Here is a 21557-nt window from a genome sequence, read left to right as displayed (position 1 = left end):
TATCTGCCTATTTCCCTGTCCTAGCCCAAAGTCATTTTCATGTCTGAAGCCTACTTCCTTCTTCTAGTCTAACGTTTAGATTCCTGTCTGAAATTACTTCTTTGTTCTAGCCTAGGATTTAGATTCCTGCCTGAAAAGACTTATTTGTTCTAGCCTAATGTTGGCTTCCTGCCAGGGAGTCCCAAAAGCTCACTGAACTTCTTAATCCACACATTTAGAAAAACTTCAACCATTCTTTTCTTTTTTTTTTCCACTTTGTTTTCTTTTTTTTCCCACTTTGTTTTCTTTTCTTTTTTTTTCAATTTCTTTTTTTTTTTTGAACATGAAATGCTTTTTTATAGCATGTTTTACAAGGGGAGGGGGTAAGAGGGGCCAGGTGGTGGAAAAGTACAAAATCTTCTTGGCCTGTGCCTTGAAACATGTCATGGTCTATACGGTACAGTGCCTTGAATTATGATCTACCTGCTGTTCTTCAGAAGATATGGTACACTGCTTGAGTTATGGTCTCCCTGCTATTCTTAAGAAGATATGGTACTCTGCTTTGAGTCTATCTGCAGTTGCTAAGCAGGATCTTGCAGTTGCCAAGCTTCAGAGGACATTGTGCAGGTGGGGAAAGGTAGGGGTTGAGGGTAAGGGCTCGGTCCTGGCTTCTGGCATCTCCCCCTTCTCTGTTTAGTTAGAGAAGGCGTCTTATGATCAATCCCAACTATGTGAATTTTGAATTTGGATGTCTAATTATGGGGGGTCTTAGACAAGTTCACAACCCCAGGGAAGAGAAATCTCCCTGAGAATCCCCTTCTTTTTTCTTTCCAGGTAAAAATGAATCACCCGTGATGCCTGCTGTTAGAAGTTCTAATCCAGATGGGCCAGAAGCCAGGATCCTAGCCCTTACCCTCACCCCCTACCTTTTCCCACCTGCACAATGTCCCCTGAAGCTTGGCAACTGCAGATAGACTCAAAGCAGTGTACCATGTCATCTGAAGAATAGCAGGGAGACCATAACTCAAGCAGTGTACCATATCTTCTGAAGAATAGCAGGTTGCAGTCCTCCTCGCCCCCACGAATAACTAGGACCCACAGGTCGGGCCAAGTGGCACCCAGACGTGGGGCTGGAGGCACGGACCCCTCCAGACGGACTCTCATTGAGAGGATGTGCGCACGACATCAAGATTGAGCGAGACAGAGATCATCGCCCACGACCTGTCGTCCACGGAACCAGGTTGATGCTGCCATCAAGAAGACGGTTGAAGTTCATTACCATCAGCTGAAAATTGAAGAGGATCCAGAAGTGACTCCGCAGGAGACTGACACAGCTGCCAGCTTCCCTGCCTCCCCCTGCGGTTGACCCCTAGACTTCCACGCCCTCCAGAAGGGTTCCTGGTATGCCTGGCTTGCCCTCGATTCTCTTGCTAGAGAGCTTGGCCTCTTGATCACCACAACAAAAATTGGCTTTTTCCTAAACCAAGGCCTCCCTTGATATGGCCGCTAACATTGGGGAGCCTTCCCTTATGACAATATTACACCCCAAACTGACAAATGGTTGGCAACTTGAACATTTACAAGAGACTAGGATGGCTGTGAGTTAGCCCAATGACGGGATTATTGTAGGTCCACTTCCCAGGGGCCCACCCAATGCAGCCGAAAAGGAGTGTGTGGTGCTGGGAGTGGGTGCAGCCTACATGGCCTAAGACAGGGCTCTCACCCTCCTTTCACCCGCCTCAGGGTCCCTTGACGTTTCCAATCGTCAACAGCCTAAAGCCTTCGACCATCGATGTGACTCGCCTCACATCAGTGTTTTGGGGTTGTGAACTTGTCGAAGCAGTGTTTTCTACATGATAGCATTATTGCACACATGAACTCACAGTGGTTGTGACTGCATGAAGACTACATAGCCAAAAATGTCAATATTAATATGGGAGGAGCCCATAAAGTCACACCTTAGCTGAGGAGATATTGGCAGTTGATGGCTGCTCAGGTGCAGTTGCCTGTGCTCCGACTCCCACTCGCTTACTGGCCAGTAAATGGACTCAGTAGGTTTGCAAAAGAGTCATGTAGTTGGGAAGGTGGTGGGGGTACAGGAGGAATTGGAGGGGAGAGATTGGGGGGTAGATTTGATCAAAACATGTATCTATATTCATATGTGAAATTTTCAAACAGTAAAATTCTCAAATATGATGGTAGAGATCTTCAGGTTCACACAAAGAACTCAAGCATAATAGTTTTGTTTTTTGTTTTTTTTTTTAAAGCTGGGCATGGTGGGGCATGCCCTCGGGGAACACAGTCAGATGGGTTATTTTGGCATTTTTATGATTACAGTTATTGTTAATAAGCAGCCGTGGATGGGGACGATTCACCCTGGATTGGATGGTTACTTTCATAGTTATTATCCGTATGTATTTATATAAGTCCATTGTAACTGTCTTAGCACACCAGAAGAGGGCATCAGATTCCACTATAGATGGTTATGAGCCACCATGTGGGTGCTGGGAATTGAACTCGGGACCTCTGGAAGAACAGTCAGTGCTCTTAACTGCTGAGCCATCTCTCCAGCCCCCAAGCATAATAGTTTTGAAGACATCATTTATTACCTGGGTAACAGATAACAGCCCACACTTCCAGGTCATCATATTCTTCTTATAGGATGCACAATATATTAACATAGCTAAAATATTGGAAGTGAAGATGAGATCATGGGATAGATTAAATGTAAACTGGGAAGTAGAGAAAAAGCAGTTTCCATGCACGTGCATATGTGGTAGATGGTGGATAGAAGGTGAGAGACAGTAGATTTGGGAAGAGAAATACAGCTTCTTCTCACAAAATAGGAGAATATTTTATATATGCTTACATTTTTGATGACCTTGCATATCAGAGCTCACCCATCACCAGCCATGCAAAATGGTGGGTCGTCTCTAGAAAATTCACTTGCAAGCCTGAGCCTTTCCTAGATAGTTTCTGACAATTCTTTCATACTTTCATTATGCACAGGATAACTTTGGGGGGCTGTAGGAAGAAAACCACATTTTAAATAACTTATTCAGGTCAGCATGGCCATGGATCAATAAAATGTGATCAATGAAATGCTGCAAGTAGGTTTTTGCTAGGTAGATGTGATGCTGAAAGCCTTCCCTCTTATAATAATGAAAGGTCAGAGGTGACTACTGTTGTCTTGTTCTTATTGTTCTAAGTTTAGTTACAATGTTTGGAGATGCAACATTCATTCTAAACTAACAATTGCGAAACACAAAGATTCCTGTACCCAAAAGCCTGAAACCAAGAAGGTGATGTGAAGTAGCAGAGCCAAGGACACTCATTCCTAGACTTCTTATCTTTTGAGAAAAATAAATAAATGCATTCTGGTCTGAGTTGCTACATGTTCTCTGTTGTCAAACACATTAAGAAACAAGGCTGTGGATAAATAGGTTTGTATATTGACTATATTTCCTTCATTTCTCTTTTCTTTTTAAGAGAAATTGAGATTTGTGATTTAGTTAACATACCACATTATACATCCATTCAAACTGTTCAATTCAATGGAGTTTTAGATGTAGATTTGCAGGGTTATGTAATCATTACCATGATTTAATTTTAGAATTCTTTTCTCCTCCCAGTAGAAACCCCATATTAGAAGTTATTTCCTATGTCCCACCTGCTCTCCTCCTACTGTTTTGGGACCCTATGTAACCATTAATGTACTCTCTATAATAAATTCTTTTATTGTCTGTAAATGTTATGTGAATAAAATATTATGGTATGTGATGTTTGACACTTGATCTCGTTTTTTACTTAAAACATTTTCAAATTTCATGTGTCATAGCTTATATTAGTAATCCATTCTATAGATGAATAATATTCAATTTTGTTAACCTTATAATATTTTTTATTTTTAAAAAATGATTTTAATAATGTGTGTGTGTGTGTGTGTGGGTGTATGTTCATGTAATTGCATGTGTCTACAGAAGCCAGGGGTGCTGGTTCTCTCTGGAGCTTCCCAACATTGGTGTTGGGAACTGATCTCAGGCTCACTGGAAGAGTGGTATGTACTTTTAACCACTGATCCATCTCTGTAGCCCTTCTCATATTTTCTCTATCCATTCATCAATTGATGGAGATTTAGATTATGTACACATTTCTTGGCTAGTGTCGGTCGTGTGTTCTGAAAATTCATATACAATATATATTCTGTAGACAAAATGTGTAGGAGAAATAGAAGTTTGTTGTCAGCATCAAGTGATAGAGTGGTCAAGTAACAGAACTGGCACGCGTTCATTAGATTTAATCAAATGCATTTGGCGTATTTAATGAGGGTGCCTTCAGTTTACTCACACTGCTAGTTGATTGCAGATCTGAGATCTGTCTGACTTTAAAACCTACTAATACTGTGAACAACAGGAAACAACAGCTCATTGTACTTCTTTCAAACAAAATCGACAAATGTCATTTCCAAGAGATTTTTAATGAAAGTTAATAGTCTTTAATGTGAAGATGAAAATAGTTTCTAAGTCAGGAAATGTCATTATGTCTGGAAATAGAATCTTTTATTGATGTATAAAGATGAGTAATGCTACAATTTGCTTCAGGATCTGTGTCATGGAGGTATTTTAATGCTGAACTGATTGCCTATGAATTTGTTGGCTATTTCAACCATGGTGGCCTAAAGCAGATTCACACAATAGTCTGCTGGAGCAAGGAAGAGAGGGAGTGGGAGAGGACTGCACTGCCAGGGGAAATATACTGGAACAGAGACTAGAGGTAGAGAGGAGCACGTTTAGACAGGGTTTCAGGGCAAGGCACTCCTGTCCACGGAGCAGCAGCTGCAAGTGCTGATGTGGAAAGGATGCATCCTGTGGAAGACGAAGCAAAAAGGCTTAAGAGCAGTAGGCCTAATTCATTAGTGGAGCTCTTCAAAGGTCTCAAAGAATCCAGTTGCTAGAATCCCTTATATCCCACTTTCAAACCCTTTTTGAAACAGAAATATTATGCTTGGGGAAAAAGTGTAAGTGCAGCAAAGTAACTGTCTTCCTCTTTGATAATCAATGCAGATTTTTCTGTAAAGATAAGTTCCAAGAAAAAAATTTTGAAAGAAATCGCTATGGTATTTTTTCAAGAGTTTAATCATTTAGCACATATGAAGAATAATCATGTTTATTGTGATTATGACGCACAATGTCAATGCCTGTTGTATTAGTCAGGATTTTCTCGAGTAACAGAATCATAAAATAAATCTGTTTTGTTTTATATAGAATGAATATATATGAATTGAATGAAGGGTATTTATTAGAATGATATACAGGATATAGTCCAGCTAATTTAACAATGGCTGGTTGTGAACATATAGTCTGAGAATCCAGTAGTTGCTCAGTACACAAGGTTAGATGTCTCAGCTGATTGGTCTATTTGGGAATCTTGAAGAAGTAGGCTGTAATGCCAGTGAAGGAAAGAACTTGCAGGCAAGCAGACAAAGAACAAAAACTTCCTTCTTCTGTGTCCTTATATAGGAGTGGAGCAAAAGATATGGTCAACATTAAAGGTGTGTGTCTTCCCATCTCAAAGTTCTCCATTAGAAGTGGATCTTCCTACTTTAAGCAAAAATCCCTAACAGGTGTTCACTTTATATTTGTGTTTTAGTTAGGTCCAGATGTAGTCAACTTGACACCAAGAATAGTCATCACACCTATTCACACTGTATAGAAATTTATTGACTTCTATAGACTTTGGGCCTGGTTAACTTTGTGTGATGATTTTAATTATTTGAAAGTTTTTGGTAATATGTTTTAGAAAGTTCATAAAAGAATTAATATATTGCTGGGCAGTGATGGCGCATGCCTTCAATCCCAGCACTTGGGAGGCAGAGGCAGGCGGATTTCTGAGTTTGAGGCCAGCCTGGTCTAAAGAGTGAGTTCCAGGACAGCCAGGGCTAAACAGAGAAACCCTGTCTCAAAAAAAAAAAAAAGAATTAATATATTGACACTTGTTAAAAGTCAAGACCATAACATATGCTGTGGTATTTTGTAAATAATAAATGTTTATTGAGTGAACAAATGGCTGAGTGAATGAAATATACTTGAATTTTCCAGGAGACTTTACACCATCACATTTTAATTAAAGTAATTTAATTGTAGCATTATATAATTCAGCATTGTTATGACTTAAAAATTATTTTTATAAACAGATATGTTATGTGACAGTGTATTATTTTGATTTTTTTATAATTTATTAGCTTATACAATATAGAATAATCATTATAATAATACTAAAGCATTATTGTTGAAGCTTTAAGTCTATAAATGTTAAAAAAATAAAATGCAATTAAATGTAATGTTTCTTATTAATTCTTATGCTAGTTTCAGAGGTATTTGGAAGTGTGGTTAAATACTGTACGTCTTCAGCAGGAGTGTCTTAATATCGCCTCTGCATGATGGAATGTCTGCTTGTATTTTTGACGCTAACTTGTAAGCCTTATTCCATTTTTAATTTTAGAATTTTTTTCTTTTTCTAAAACAAATCAGTCCTACTGAAATTATGGTTCTAAGTGAGAAACGGTTTTGGATTAAGGATATATTCTACCTTTGTGAACCACTGAGTAACTGAATAAATGACAGATGTACATTTCATGTGATTCCCTTACTGACGATAATACCAAATCTGTAGGTTACAGAGCCAGTAGCTCCTTTCATTTATTATCTTGATTGTTAACACAGGCGTTTGGTCATTAATTATTCCCAGTGAAAACTATAGTGACATTATCTCTCGCTGAAATAGTTGAATTCTATTTATTTACTAATATTCATCTTTGTAGCTTTATTAATATCAAAGCATTGCTTTTCAAATCATAAGCTCCTGGAACTAGCTCCTTAAAAACCCTATAATGTTGCTTGATTCTATTAAGTGAATAACAATATATAGTAGGATCACCAATCCAGGTATGCCATGCCTACCTTATACAACACTGTTTTATAGGATGTCCATCATTATTACAGACATTGCTGCAATGGAGAAAGAAGGATAAATGAACAAATAGGAAATAACTCAACTTAAAAAGCAGAAAAGCAATGATTGTCAACCTGTGGGTTGTGACCCCTTTGGGGGATTCTAATAACCCTTTCACAGGAATCACATTCTAGATATCCTGAATATCATATATTTACATTACAATTCAAAACCTAGGGGGACATGGGAACTCTGGCTCTTCTGGAGAGTTGGTGGGCAGAGAGTAGCCCTGCAAGACTGCACCGGGACAGAGAGTGGCTTGGCAGTAGCATGGGAAGTTTGTGGATTCATTTTTTTTACTACTTCCTGCAACCCTACTGAGTTTATTTCCACATAGAATGCTGACTTCCAACCCTGACTCCATCTATTGGAGCTTGGGTGGCAGATGTCATGCCAGAAGCCAGGACCCTCGCCCTTACCCTCACCCCCTACCTTTCCCCACCTGCACAATGTCCCCTGCAGCTTGGCAACCACAAGATCCTGTTTGGCAGCTACAGAGAGATTCAAGGCAGTGTACTGTATCTTCTGAGAAAAGCAGGTAGACCATAATTCAAGGCATTGTACCATATAGACCATTAAATGTTTCAAGGCACAGGCCAAGAAGATTCTGTACTTTCCCACCACATGGCCCCTCTTACCCCCTCCCCTTGTAAAACATACTATAAAAAGGCGCTTTGCGCTCAAATAGATGGCTCTTGACAAGCAATTGCTTCCTTGAGTCCTTTCTTCTTTCTCGCCCGTTCTTTTTCAGGTTGTGGTCCTCCTTGCCCCCACGAATTACTAGGACCTGCAGGTCGAGTCAATGTCAGATAGTATAAAACCCGAACTAGGATTTATGCCCTCAGAATGAAAGATTCCATCTTTGAAGTGCTACTATAGAAGCACGAACAGAAAAATCAAGTGACAAATCTCACTCTGTCCATAGTGACAATTCTCAAACTCTGCATTCAGTTTCTTTCATAACAGAATTTGCAAATCCATGCCTGATTCAAGTTAGCTAGTATTTTACAACACAAACGCCAAGGAAAACCAACTTGTTAATTCTTTTGTATTTAAGTGAATTAAAATTATTTTACTCTCAAAATTGCCGGTCTGTGAGACAACTGGAGACAGATTTGCTGGTTACAAGCTAAGGCTAGTGTTTTTACTTTGGATGCTGTGAATCGGTCAGTCAATGTATGCAGTGCAGAGGGTTACACAGCAACTTGAAAGAATGACTTCCAGAGTCAATTAAGACCAAGTTCTAAATGGTTTTCATCATTCTTCAATCTGTGCAGCTTGTTCAAAGGTTTCCTGGAGTTCAACTTGGTTCTGAAATCCACTTTGTTGTCCAAAAATCACTGAAAGGGAAAAATAGTTCCCAGTCATTGGCATCCTTTCATATTATCAATTTTTATTGAATAATTTTTATGGACAGGGTGTTTTTAACCCCCAGAAAAGAGCTAGCTGGGGAGACAGCTCAGTTGATAAAGTGCTTACCTCTATAAGCAAAAGGACTTGAGTTCAGTCCCTACAACACACATAAAAACCAAGGCATGGTGGTATGTGTTTGTTATTCTAGCATGATTGGAGACATGGATCTCTGGGGCTTTCTGGTAAATCAGCCTAATGTAAATAGGTAAGTCTCAGGTCAGTGAAAAATCTCATCTTAAAAACATACTGACTTTAAAAAATTGCCAACTTGGTAGAACACATCTTTAATTCCAGCACTTGGGAGGTGGAGGCAGATGGATCTCTCTAAATTTGAGGCCAGCCTCGTCTCTATAGCAATTTTCAGGTCAGCCAATGCTTCCATAGTGAGACCCTGACTCAAATCAGTCAGCTAACCAACCAAACAAAACCCAAAGTTGAATGGTGCTTGCTTGGATGATAACCAGATTGATCCTTTGCCTACTTCCCCCCTGCCCACCTTCCCACTCCACCCCTCAACACCTCATACAAAGAAAACTGGTCTAGATAAAGTGGTTGTTGTGATAGTGAATCTCAGTTGTTAACTTGATAAGATGACTTGTCTTGCCTTTGGGCATGTGTGTGGCGGATTATCTTAAAATAATACTTTGTTCACTGGCCTGAGAGGATATACCCACTGTGGACCACACTGTTTACTGGGCTGGGATCTTGGACCATATAAAAAGGAAAGAAAACTGACCAGAAGCACTCATAATTCCTTTGTTTCTGACCACAGATGCAATGTGGCCAACTACTGCAAGACCCCAACCCTCAACCAGGGCCTTGACTTCCCCACCACAGTAGACTATACCTCAGACTGTGAGCCAAAACAAACCCTTCCTCTCTTATATTACGTTTGCCAAGGTATTTTGTCATAGTAGTAGGAAAAATAACTAAGAAAGTTGTCTTGGGCTTCTACAGCAGCAGAAAGTCCAGGTGAACAGGTGATGGAATGTTGATGTGCAGTGGATACCAGCCGTGTTACCAGAGTACTTACAACGGCCATCTTTCCTACATGTGCCCAGTTAGATTTGCTTCTGGAAAAAAAAATGACCCAGAGCTGAAGGTGAAAAGGTTCAAACTGTGGAAAGATTGCTGCATGCACAGGAGAAGGTAATTCCAGGCAGACTACCAATAACCCGAGGTGGCCTGTGTGTAACAGAGAAGCTGGGAAAGAGGTGGAGCGTACTATGAGGCAAGAGGTATGGCTGGAAGAGAACCTAGAATGAAACCTAATTTGATACCTTTCCCTGAAATCTCTGGTAATGCCTTTGAGAGGTTTCTACCAGTGGATTGGCATGCTCATGTCTGTTTTTGAATGACAGTCCCAGTAGTAGTGTGGTATATGTACTGAGGGTGTGATGTGAGGATTATGGTCCAGGATAGTTAGGAACTGTCACAGTGATCTGGGCAAGTAGTGAGGAGGTCCTGAACTAGAGTACTAACTGTTTCCCAGAGACATAAAAATAAATCTCTCACACAGTCTTGGGCCAGATCCTCTATGAGTTATTTACAAGAAAGCAGATAATCATATCTACATGCAGGAAGAGCTATTTGATTTCTCTTATAAAAATAAAACAGGAACCTGTCAATGCTGTCTCAAAGCTCTGTGATATTTTAGATCTCTTCAGCAGGAAAACAGTTGAGCAGACATTCACTCATCCATGCTTACAGTAAGTCTTCTCCTTTTCTAGGAAACCCTGTGCAGATTTGTCAGAACCGAATACATAAATCTTAATCACGGCATATGTTCTGTCATCTGCCGGTGTATTTTCAAGATTGTGCAGGTATGACCTTATGCTGCAATGAACAAATGAACTAGGAAGATCTCAAAGTTATTTCATCTGGTCCTGTGATTTATAATTTCCAAATCAATGGGAAGAGAAAACAGCAAGCATCAAGCATCCATCCCTGCTCATACCAGGTCATACACTGTAATGCTATCCAAGCACAAGTTTCCATGGTAAACAGGGCAAGACTTGCCAATACCTTACAGGGTTCCAAAAGGCAGCAATGTCCCTCTTGGGAGAACTTTGTAACTGGAAAAGAAAATCTTTACCGATGAAATCTCCAGCAAAGGAAAGTCACAAACGATATTTCTGCAAACGGCTTCTTGCCAAATATCTCATCAACAAGTATGACTGGCAGTGACCCATTCTACTGCAGAGGTGGTAAAAATGCTCTAGCCAATACTTGTTTTCATTTGCTCCCAACTTCCTAGAAAAAGAAAAAAGGAAGAAGAAGAAGAAAAAAACTTACTTTGAGTTGAAATTTTCTGTGTTTCATCTTAGTCCAAAGGTGACTCAAAAAAATTTCTTTTGAAAGTTGAATTAATTCAAGTGACATTTGTAAAGTTTAGTCACTTGGGAATGTACATGTACACGAAAATCTCACTGGGCAACACCAAAAAATTACATTTTCCTATTTTTTGTGACTTTTGGAAGATTAATGATTTTTGACTGTTTCTCTTGAATGGGTTTAACCCTGTTAGTATCAGACAGTCTGTCCTCTTGAAATCATTTGACTCAAACGGATTTTTTTTGCCTATGATTTTAACATAAAGTAAGATTTTTGATATGAATTCACTAGGTCTTTTAAGAAAATATGGTGCATGGCATATGTTTAACAGAAAAGAATCTTTTTTAAAATACTTATTAAAATTGCTTTTTCATGTGAAGTTTTTGTATTGTGTTGTGAACTCATCAAACAGCTGTTTGGGATCGTTCTGACTGTATCCATTATCATTTTACTAGGGCAGACAAGAGTTTGTATAAACATTACTTTGAATATCTGTAACTACTGGAGCTTTTTTTTTTTTTTTTGTCTTGTTTTGAGATATAGTCCTAAGCAGCCCAGGGTGGCCTCAGACTTACCACAAAGCTAAACTCTTGGTCTTCCTGCCTCTGTCTCCTGAGTACTAGGATTACAGGTGTGTGCTACCACACCTAGGTGTCTGTCTATGTTCCCAGTGTTGGCGTTTCCAGATACAGTATGATCTAGGATGCACATTTCTGATTCACAAACCTGACTCTAAACCCTACCTCATCTCACTGTATAGGGTCTGGCAAAGCAATATAGCAGAATCCTGCCTTCCTTACAGAGTTCCTGTACAAAGTTCAGGTCAGTATATATACAATTCTTTTGACAATTATAAGCATTGTAAAATAATGTAAGTCAATAAAGTGAGCCAACAAAATAAACTAGTCAGTTAAGCAAATGAAGATTATACACTCTATATTTCTAATCTACTTTTCTAAGACTCATCTTTGGAAAGCCTTAATTCATTTTAAGGGGGTAAAGAGTCTGAGCTAAATATTAGTGTTCATATAAACAAGATGTAACCACTAATTTAAAAATAGGAAGGTTCCCCCCTAAGAGTGTACTTTCTTTTCTTTAATAGAACTGTATTTGAGTAAGAATTCCATACAAATAGAATATATGCCTTAACACATGAAAACAAGGAAGGAATATTTTACATTACATAAACCATTTGGGTGATTCAAACAAGCTAACCCTCTCACCAAATACTTGTTTTTTTATATTTATTACAAATACTGAAGTAAGGTCTGTATATGCCAGACTCACACAGTTCCCACAGTCACAGGAGGTACACCTGACTGGTTCCAACGAGGATGTGAGGTAGCGTTTGGGTCACCCGCGCTGATGTGAACAGACTCACCGTCTGCTTTTCAGTGTTTCAACTAACCACTTCGTTGCCTCGTCAAGGCGGTGCCTTTGGTTGCTGACATTTTAAGACCTGCCACTTCAGGTCCTTCAGGGCAGGTAACCCAAGAGCATTTGCCATTTCTGAAGGCGTCATGGACTACTCCATGTCCTGCTTATTTCTAAACACCACTAAAATGGCTTTTCTCAGCTCTTCTTCCTCCAACATGGCAACTAACTCTGACTTGGAAATGCCAATTCGGTCTCGGTCACAACTGTCAACGACATAGATGACTACATCTGTGTTTGAATAATAACATCTCCAGTATGGCCTGATACTTGTCTGTCCTCCTAAGTCTCAAACTTGGAATTTGAGATTTTTGCATGTCTCCGTCTCTACATTAAATCCAAGAGTGAGAACAGTAGTAACAACTTCTCCAACCTGTAATCTGTACAAAATTGTCTTTTTTTTGCAGCACCATCTAATCCCAAAATTAAAATCCTCATTTCCCTGATTCCAAAGAGACTGGAAAAAAATACTTCAGAAAAAGCCACCCATGATGAACCGCCACCACGCCCTCGCTGATCCTCGGAGACAGGCTGGGACTCAGCAGCGACTTCTAGTTGTGCCTGGGTGGCGCCACCTCTGCTGCTCCTGGACTCTGGTTCCAAAGCGGACTACTCGGAGCCTGATCCAGAAAAGAATCTTTTTATAGATAAGAGTTTAAGTTGGGCATGATAGTACACACTTGTAATACTAGAACATGGGAGGTTTAAGCAGCGGGGTGGAGAGTTTGAAGCAAGTCCCTGTCTCAATAGAACAAGAAGGAGGAGGAGAAAAAGAGTAATTCGAAGAGTAATACACAGCATTGAAAGAGAGCTCCATGTTGGGATATTGTCTTAGGCAGTGTTCCATTGTTTATGTAAAAACAACCATAAACACAGCAACTCTTATGATGGAAAACACTTAATCAGGATTGGCTCACGGGTTCAGAGGTCTAGTCCATTATCGTCATGGCAGGAAGCATGATAGTATGCAGGCAGACATGATGCTGAAGAAGAATCTGGAACTTCTAAAACCTTGATGCCCAACCCCAGTGAGTGACACACTTTCTCCAACAAGGCCACACCTACTCCTACAAGGTCACACTTTCTAATGCCATTTCCTGTTTTCAAACACATGAGCTGGGGTGGGGGGCATTGTTATTCAAACCACCACAGATATGTAAAGCCATTCTCAACTGATACATTATTTGATAGTAAAGAATAGTAGGATAGTAAAAATGCAGGAAATTTTAGAGATGAAGACTAAACAAGGTGACTTGAATATGCAAAAATGGGAGAAATTAATATTGACAAGAAGACAGATGTAGTTTTTTCTCTGCTTTGAGAATTGGGGACACAAAGGATGGGTGGATTGGAGATGGCATTTCAGCTGAGAGCTTAGGGTGAGCACAGACATGGGGGTTAGAAATGAGATTAGCCAGAGTAGCTAGTAGCATAGGAGAGGAAGGAATACAAACTGAAATGGAAAATATAAACTGTTTCTTACTGGATGTGCTACTCGTAGTTTGGGTGGGGAGATTTTTGTCATTTTAGTGAGTATCTTTCCTGATTTCAGCCTTTGAAAAGCCAGTACTATTCTTTGTCACAGGGCTCACTATAAATAACTGTTCCTCAAAACTTTCAAATGCTTTCTGGGAGGAGGTTAAATTGATTGAGTACATGCAGGATACCAACTTTTAGGGCAGGCTTTGGTTCTTAGGTGGTGTGGGGGCTGCAGTATGGTTTTGATCAGGGAAAAGGCATGATCAGACGCATGAGTCTAAGCAGTTGTTCCAGAGATTGACTCAGAGGAAGGATGGAAACACCGGGAAGCAGGAGAATCAATTCAGCCTAGGCAAGAGTTAACGCACACTTGGTCTAAACAATTTCATCACTCTCCTCCTTGAAAACACTCACGGAAAAATTTTAAAAGCTATTCTTCTTGCTTCTAAAGTCCCACAGCACTGCACTATAGAGCTCTTTCTACTGTAGCTGCTTTCCTGTTTTCTGCTTTCCCCAAATTAATATCATATGTTATATTCAGAATTACAAAAACAAGATTCTTAGAGGGTGATCATAACACCCTCTGCAACACACATACTAATTATAGCATCAACATACGGGGCGTGGAAAGCTCTGTTTAAAAAACAAGCCCGCATCTCTGTTTCTTCTTAGATAGGATTTGGTTTCTTTCACTTTTTGACTCTTTCCCCACTCTTTAAAGGAAGACTCTGTTGACAGTACACTGAGAGATTGGAGTCCCAGATGTCAGAGCAGTGGGAACCTAACGTGGAAAGGCATATGGAGCCTGTCAGAAGCACCATGAGTGGCCAAAACAGGAGACAGTGCCCAAGGCAAGAGAGGCAAAGAGATGTTTGCTCTGCTGTGTACAGGAAATCCAGGAGACTAGTGGTGATGGCCAGAGGGGCATGGCTGCCTGACAAGCATTAGTCTGCATGTATCAAAAGTGTCCCAACTCAACACAGCTGTGACTTCATCTTGTAATGTGTCCTCTCCCTGCTGCTGAAATCCTGCTGCCTTCTGATTTTCTGGACGAAGTTGAGACGGGACTATGTCAATGGGATATAAAGCACAGACATTTTATGGTTAGATTTTCCTCAGAAAATCCATTTCAGGTGTTTTTGTGCTTGTTTGTTTGAACCAAAAAATGGGATTTTAGCATGTTCCACTGATGAAGTTTGTACATTTATGCGGCTGCCCTAGGACTTAATATCTCAAGTTTGAATCTGATTCTATTCATTAGCCAAATTTTTATTCTCTAGAACCCTTCTCTTCGTTCATGTTCCTTTAAAAAAGAATCCTTAAAAAAAAAAAAAAGATCAATCCCAAGTCATTGCATCAAAATCCAGAGCTCAAGTTTAAATCCTCCTCTACAAACTAATGTGGTTTTGTCTTACACAGGGTCATTTTCAGGGACTGGTGTTCTGATGCCGTGAATTAATTGTGATGAAGGAGAGATGTCTGAAACAAAGAGCCTTTCCAGTTTTTCGAACTGGCATGCATTCTCGATTTTCTGGGGCTATATTGCCATCAGGTTTCCTTGTGAAAATTCACTAATGGTTCTATTTATGGAAGGACGACCTAAAAAAATAATAACATCACTGTTTTTAGTTTCTCTGGAATTTTATATGGCATGAAGATTTTCATATGTGTTAACTCATTAAGTCCTCCAAACACAAAAGGAAGGGTCAATCCAAAAGTTGCAGCAGCATCAAACTCCAGAGCTCCAGTGTAAACCCTCTACTACGGACATGTGTGTTCCTGTCTTAGGGTCATTTTCAGAGGCTGGTGTTCTTATGCCTTGAATTAATTAAGGATAGACTTCTGAGTTAATGAGCCTTTCCAGTTATGATTGAGCATTTGCAGCCTTGAATAATGAATTGATACCAGTTACATGAGAAGTTCTTAGCACCGTCTTCTAGAAGTTCTGACCCCAGGGCTGGGAATGTAACTTGGTGATTGTATGCTTTCTGGTTGGGAGTGGGAGTGAAAAGAAGAAGGAAGAAGAAGAAGAAGGAAGAGAAGGAAGAGAACAATGATGATGACAATGGTGAAGAAGCAGAAGGAGAAGGAGGAGGAGGAGGAAGAGGAAGAAGAGGAGGAAGAGGAGGAGGAGGAGGAAAAGAAGAAGAAGAAGAAGAAGAAGAAGAAGAAGAACAACAACAACAACAACAACAACAACAACAACAATAATTTGTTTTGATTTGATGCCAGCTTTTGTGGATCATAGACCTCAGTGTTGGGGGACACTGGGGCTTCTGGTTAGTATTTTCTTTATATTTTTGTGTATAATGACTCCAAGAAGTATTTCCCAATGATTGTGATAACCCTCGATTGCTTCTGTCAACAGTTCTTTGGAGATCTTGAGGGTCATTCTTGTCTTTAGCTTCCTGGGATAGCTCTTTAGCAGGAAGATGGCTCAGCATCACCTTGATGGCAGATCACATTGCTCGAGAACTTATCAAAATGTCTTTAGATTGAGCCCAGAGTGAACTGGGGGATCAAGACTGTTGGGCCTGAGACTTTCCACTGTTTGGGAATTCCTGGACTCTAAGGTAGTTTTGATTCCTTCCTTAGAAGTTTCATGAATAGTATATAGCATCTATCTTTACAATTCCTTTTCTTGCTCTACATTTATGTGAAACAAATCCATGAATCTGTCTTAGGCATCTTCAAGTTCTCAGAACTTCATGATTTTTCTAGCAGTGGCCCTGTCTTGAATAGAACTCAAATCAATTCCCATGACTGCTTAGCAGCAACAAGATAAAGCCTGTTAGATTTGCTCTATGCTCCAATCGCCTTTTGAATGCTTTAACTGCAAAAATCCTCATAATAATGATGATTGAAATATTTTGTATGCATGTATGAAATACTTAAACAATAAAAATATATTTTTAAATCCCCATAAAACACTATTCTCATTTTTAAAAACAATTACAAAATTTAAATTTTTTTCTTTTTGAGATTATAACTATATCATTTCCCATACCCTTTCCTCCCTCAAACCCTCCCGTATTCTCCACCTTTTTCTCTTGCAAATTCATGGTCTCTTTTTTTAATTAATTGTTGTTACATGCATTTAAGTCATGTATGTACATATATATTGTTAAATAAAATCTGTTCAGCCTGTATAATGTTATTTGTATGTGTTCTCAGAGTTTTCCATTTGGTCTTGGAGAGCTGATGAGTATGCTCTTCCCTGGGACACTATCATTTTAAAGAAGATTTATATAGTGAAAAAAAATGCTAAGAATTAGTGAATGGGTCATTTGACTTTTGGTAGCAATTGGATTCTAAAATTTTCTAGTAGATAAGACATATGTATCATAAAAAGTAAATATATATCACATCAAAACACTTGAGTGTATCCTTTATTGTAGTGGAAGAATGCTACATTCTTTCTGAGCACTAACTTCTTGTGCCTCTTCTCCTCTGGCCAGAACTTTTGTAGTCAACACTTCTCTTACTCCATCACCAGCTCTCACTTTCCCTTGAGAAAACTCCTGCCTTCCCAGGTAGTAATGTTCTTGGCCTCATTCATTCAGCCTGAGCCATCCTGTTCTGCTCTGTGTGTTTGGTGCAGAGACTGGCATGTGGTCTGACTTACTTGAGTCTGGAGGTCTCTAGCGAAGCACAAGGTAGCACAGCTGTCACTGAATGCAGACAGAACCATGAGAGGAGAAAGTCCCTTCTCCCTCCTCCTCCTGCTTTGGATAATGCTGAATGAAGAAGTGTTTTCTGGGGTAGGGGACTTCTGGCTGCAAGATTACAGTTAGGCATAGAAACAAGTATCTTGTAGATGGTACAGTGTGGCAATTAAAAAACAAAAACAAAAAAGGACAAAAAACAAAAAACCTTGTTCTTTGTTAACCATATTGGACTTCTATATTAGTCTTAGGGCCATGTATGAGCTTCTGTGAAGTAAATGAATGTGCCTGTATTTATACTAGTGTTGTTTTACAAACTCTAGGCAGTATTGCTAATTGTTACAGTGCTGTGGAACAAGGATTATGGAACCACAATTCTAAGCCAATGGTTAGGGACTTGCATCAATGGAAAGAGAACTCATCTTTACAGAATGGGTTAGAAATTAAGGTAACAATGGCAACAATAGCAACTGGTCCTTTATTATAGATGAGTTCAACGTTTTTTTATTATCAGCTACAAATACCCTTTTATATTTTCTATTTATTTATTTAATTTTATTTTTGCTTTTTGAGAGAGGGTCTCTCTATGTAGTCTTGGCTGTCCTGGAGCTTGCTATATATACTAGTCTGGCCTTGAACTCACAGATATCCACCTTCCTCTGCCTTCCAAGGGCTGGGATTAAAGACATAGGCCACCATGCTTCTCAAGAAAATCATGCCCATACCATTGCCATGCTCTCAGACAGCTTTGTTATGCCAAGGGTCACAACGGGCCTTCTGCTTATGCTGTCTTAATAAAGGACCTGAAGTGTGTCTTTCCATTTAACTGATTCTTCTCTATGTATTATACTTTAGGGTAAAGCCAAGCCACTTACAGTAAGCAGCCTGTAGCAGAGCGCTCTTAGTAAACACCGTGGACATGTGAAGTTGTACCAGTCAGCCTAGCGCCCTCTCCCCTTCAGAAGACCTTCTCAGCCAGCTACTGTCCCACCTATCCCTCCTATCCCCGCTTCTTGCTTTTGATCTTAGCCTGACATCAAATACGTTTTCAGTGTTTTCAGTAGACATAAAAGCTTAAACCTCTGGGCTTCTGTAGAATCACTGACCTAAAATCTCTGTTTCTTGTACATAAAATGAGGACAATGTGATATGCATTGCATAAGTAAAAACTCCTGGTAGATACTGTCTGCTTTCTATGGGCTGGGTACAGTTTTAAGTCCATTATCACTATAACAATATTTAAGTTTAATTCTGTTGTTAGAATCGTATCTAGATTGTGTAATTGTGGACAGTGTCTCCTGGTTACATATCTAGTAAAAGAAGTTTAATTTGATCTTTTAATACTACTATTGAACCAACTACTTGATCAGTCATTATACTATGATTCTTTACTGTTAGCATAAGAAAATATTAATACTGTGTCTTAGTTAGAGTTTTAGTGTTGTGAATAGACACCATGACCAAGACAACTCTTAAAAGGACATCATTTAATTGGGGCTGGTTTACAGGTTCAGAGGTTTAAAATCCATTATCATCAATATGGGGGCACAGCAGCATTTAGACAGGTAATGTGCAGGAAGAGCTGAGAGTTCTACATCTTCATCTGAAAGCTGCTCGGGGAAGACTGGCTTCCAGGTAGCTAAGAGGAGAGTATTAAAGTCCACACCTACAGTGACACACCTACTCCAACAACAGGAGGTAGGGAGGGAAAGGGAGAGGGACAGGAAGGTGGCGAGGGTCAGGGAGACGGAGAGAGATCATTTTGGTGCTTGATATTTTTGTTTCATAGTTTTCTTAAAATAAACTTAATTATTGTGTTAATATTAGATTAGAACATGCATCTATGTGGCTAGCTGGGGTGACATTGCCAACTGATTTAACCTTTTTCACACTGATCATCACACAGCTAGAAGCTGTGGGAAGATACAGTCTCTGCTTCATTTCTTGGTAACAAGACTCTTTAATGGGAGGAAAGACCAAGTCTGGAACTCAGTGGAGCTGGTGTTCAGGGATGGTTGGCTCTTTTACAACCTCAATAACTGGCACCAAACAAGCCATTTAACTCTTCCAAGTGTCAGCTTTCTGTGTGTGAGGCTCAGAACTAACGGATGTATAAATTGTCTGTAGAGTCTAAAACTTTTAGAGACATGGTTGTTACTTTATGTTCACATTCATATTCATATTCCTGTCTAACCCCTGATACTGAAACTGTGGTATATTTGGGTAGTATATAGTACATTGTTACAGAAATTTTCCCGTCTCAGACATAAGCCCATGTCATCTATCTGAGCCTGCTGAAGCACTGTTTCCTTACATGAAGACTGATAGGTGTGTGGTGAGAGGGTTTCTAAGTGATGCTTGGACATTGTTTGATGGTTAGAAATCTGTGAAACTTCCACCGTACATTCCCATATAGGTATGACTGATGCCATTTCCCCAGTGTTCCTCTGACACACAACTGCAGGCTGCACAACCACAGTTCAACAAGGTCACAACCTTGGTCCTAGTCAGATGTCTGTCCTAGGGAGGAATACTGAAGTACTCCACTGGTCTGGATAGCATATGGACGTGATATAGTGACAGTCCTTTAAAATCCCAGGATACAACTTCAATTGGGAGTACTGTCCATGTGGAGAATATTTGAGCTTCAAGTGTCAGGCAGGAAAAGAGGACACAAGAGTTGCCTGAGGCTGCTCAGTCCATCAGCAATCTGACAGGCTGGAACCTAGATCACTTGGTTCTCAGACTGGGTTCTTTCCAATATTCAGCATACCCTTATTTACACAGATGATATTAATAGAATTTCCCTGAGCAACTGTTCAAATAAATACCCATAAAATACCAAAATAGCACAGAACCTCTACGATTCTTAGATGATTTGTATTTTTTTTTTTACGCTGAATGGAAGAAACATAGACAGTTAAGCAAGCAACATTTTAAATGATGTAAGACTATGTATACAAAATTTAGTGGCAATTATTGCCTTGCTTCTGGGACTGATACAAAAACACGACGGTAGTAGTATTCATCAAAATAGTGAAAATTTACATTTAGATATTCATATGACCCAAAGTGATCAGCTTCACAGACATCTCAGGCTGGTATTTGAAAGAAAACTTTGACTTGTGTGGGGCACAAGGTAAACATTTATTCCAGATGAACCATCAGGAGATAAGCGGCCATGAGAAAAGAATCAAATGAGGCATGGCTTGCAAGACACAACACGAAGTGGAGGTCATGCTGGACTAGCCAAATGGGAGTCCATAACGGATTATAGGAAAAACAAAACAAATATTATGTTTGGAAATTCAAATGGAGCAAGATGAATTCCAGCCAGAATTATAGTGATTTTCCTATTATTTTTTAATATTTGTCAGTCTCTTAAGTTAGCACCGAGTTGAATTTTGTAGTTTCCATCAAGAAAGTTGGTTAAATGCCTAAAGAATTTTAGACAAGAGGAAACTCAGTTTGTTCCCTTGAAGAAGAAAACAAGAGGCTTCCAATCATATAAAGATATTATAAAATGTTTTAGCTGCCTGAAGAGATGAATTAGAGAAGATATTGAAAGTACACCCCAATACAATAGTCACAGAAAATGACATGCTTAGGTAATAGCTAATGTTTTGGGCAATGTGTTACGGCAAATGCTGTTCAAGAATGATCCTATTTATACTCACAAATATATGGCACAACTAATTATCCATATGTATTAGATAAAGGAACTTTTAAAGAGCCTAATCTCACTGAGCACTTATACCTAGAGATATAAGACAATATCGACAATTTTTACAGTTCTTCTTCCTCTTTCTCTTCCTCCTCTTTCTCCTCCTCCTCTTTCTCCTCCTCCTCCTCTTCCTCCTCCTCTTCTTCCAAGAAGAATTCTAGTGTTTTTTAATACTGGGAGAATCAAGTTTCCTTCCTGTAAGGATTGACTTCTAGTCTAATTCAAACATGGTGATATCTTTGTTTTTTGCCAGATAATTGGTTGTGTCCTGAAATATGAGATGGCTATTTACTTGCACTTTTTTTTATTTCGGAAAGGATCTTGCTAAGTTGCCCAGACTGGCCTTGAACCTGTGCTCTTTCTATCTCTGTCCTCTCTGTCCTTTGAGAAGCAAGGATTATAGACCAGTGCTGCCAGGCCTGGCTTGGAAGTTTCCTCCTCCTCCTCCTCCTCCTCCTCCGCCGCCGCCGCCGGGTCCGCCTCCTCCTCCTCCTCCTTCTTCTTCTTTAATTTCTTGC

At 39.6% G+C, this 21557-nt stretch overlaps 1 pseudogene; it reads right to left on the bottom strand.

Moving 5' to 3' along the window:
* Nucleotides 1–12114: 12114 nt before the first annotated feature.
* Nucleotides 12115–12661, bottom strand: LOC114615749 (annotated as a pseudogene).
* Between the last annotated feature and the right edge of the window lie 8896 nt (nt 12662–21557).

The sequence above is a fragment of the Grammomys surdaster genome, unplaced genomic scaffold (genome assembly GCF_004785775.1).
Source record: "Grammomys surdaster isolate TR1022 unplaced genomic scaffold, NIH_TR_1.0 130, whole genome shotgun sequence".
Taxonomy (NCBI): Eukaryota; Metazoa; Chordata; class Mammalia; order Rodentia; family Muridae; genus Grammomys; species Grammomys surdaster.
The sequence above is the reverse complement of the archived record's forward strand: the minus strand, read 5'-3'. Positions and strand labels throughout refer to the sequence as shown.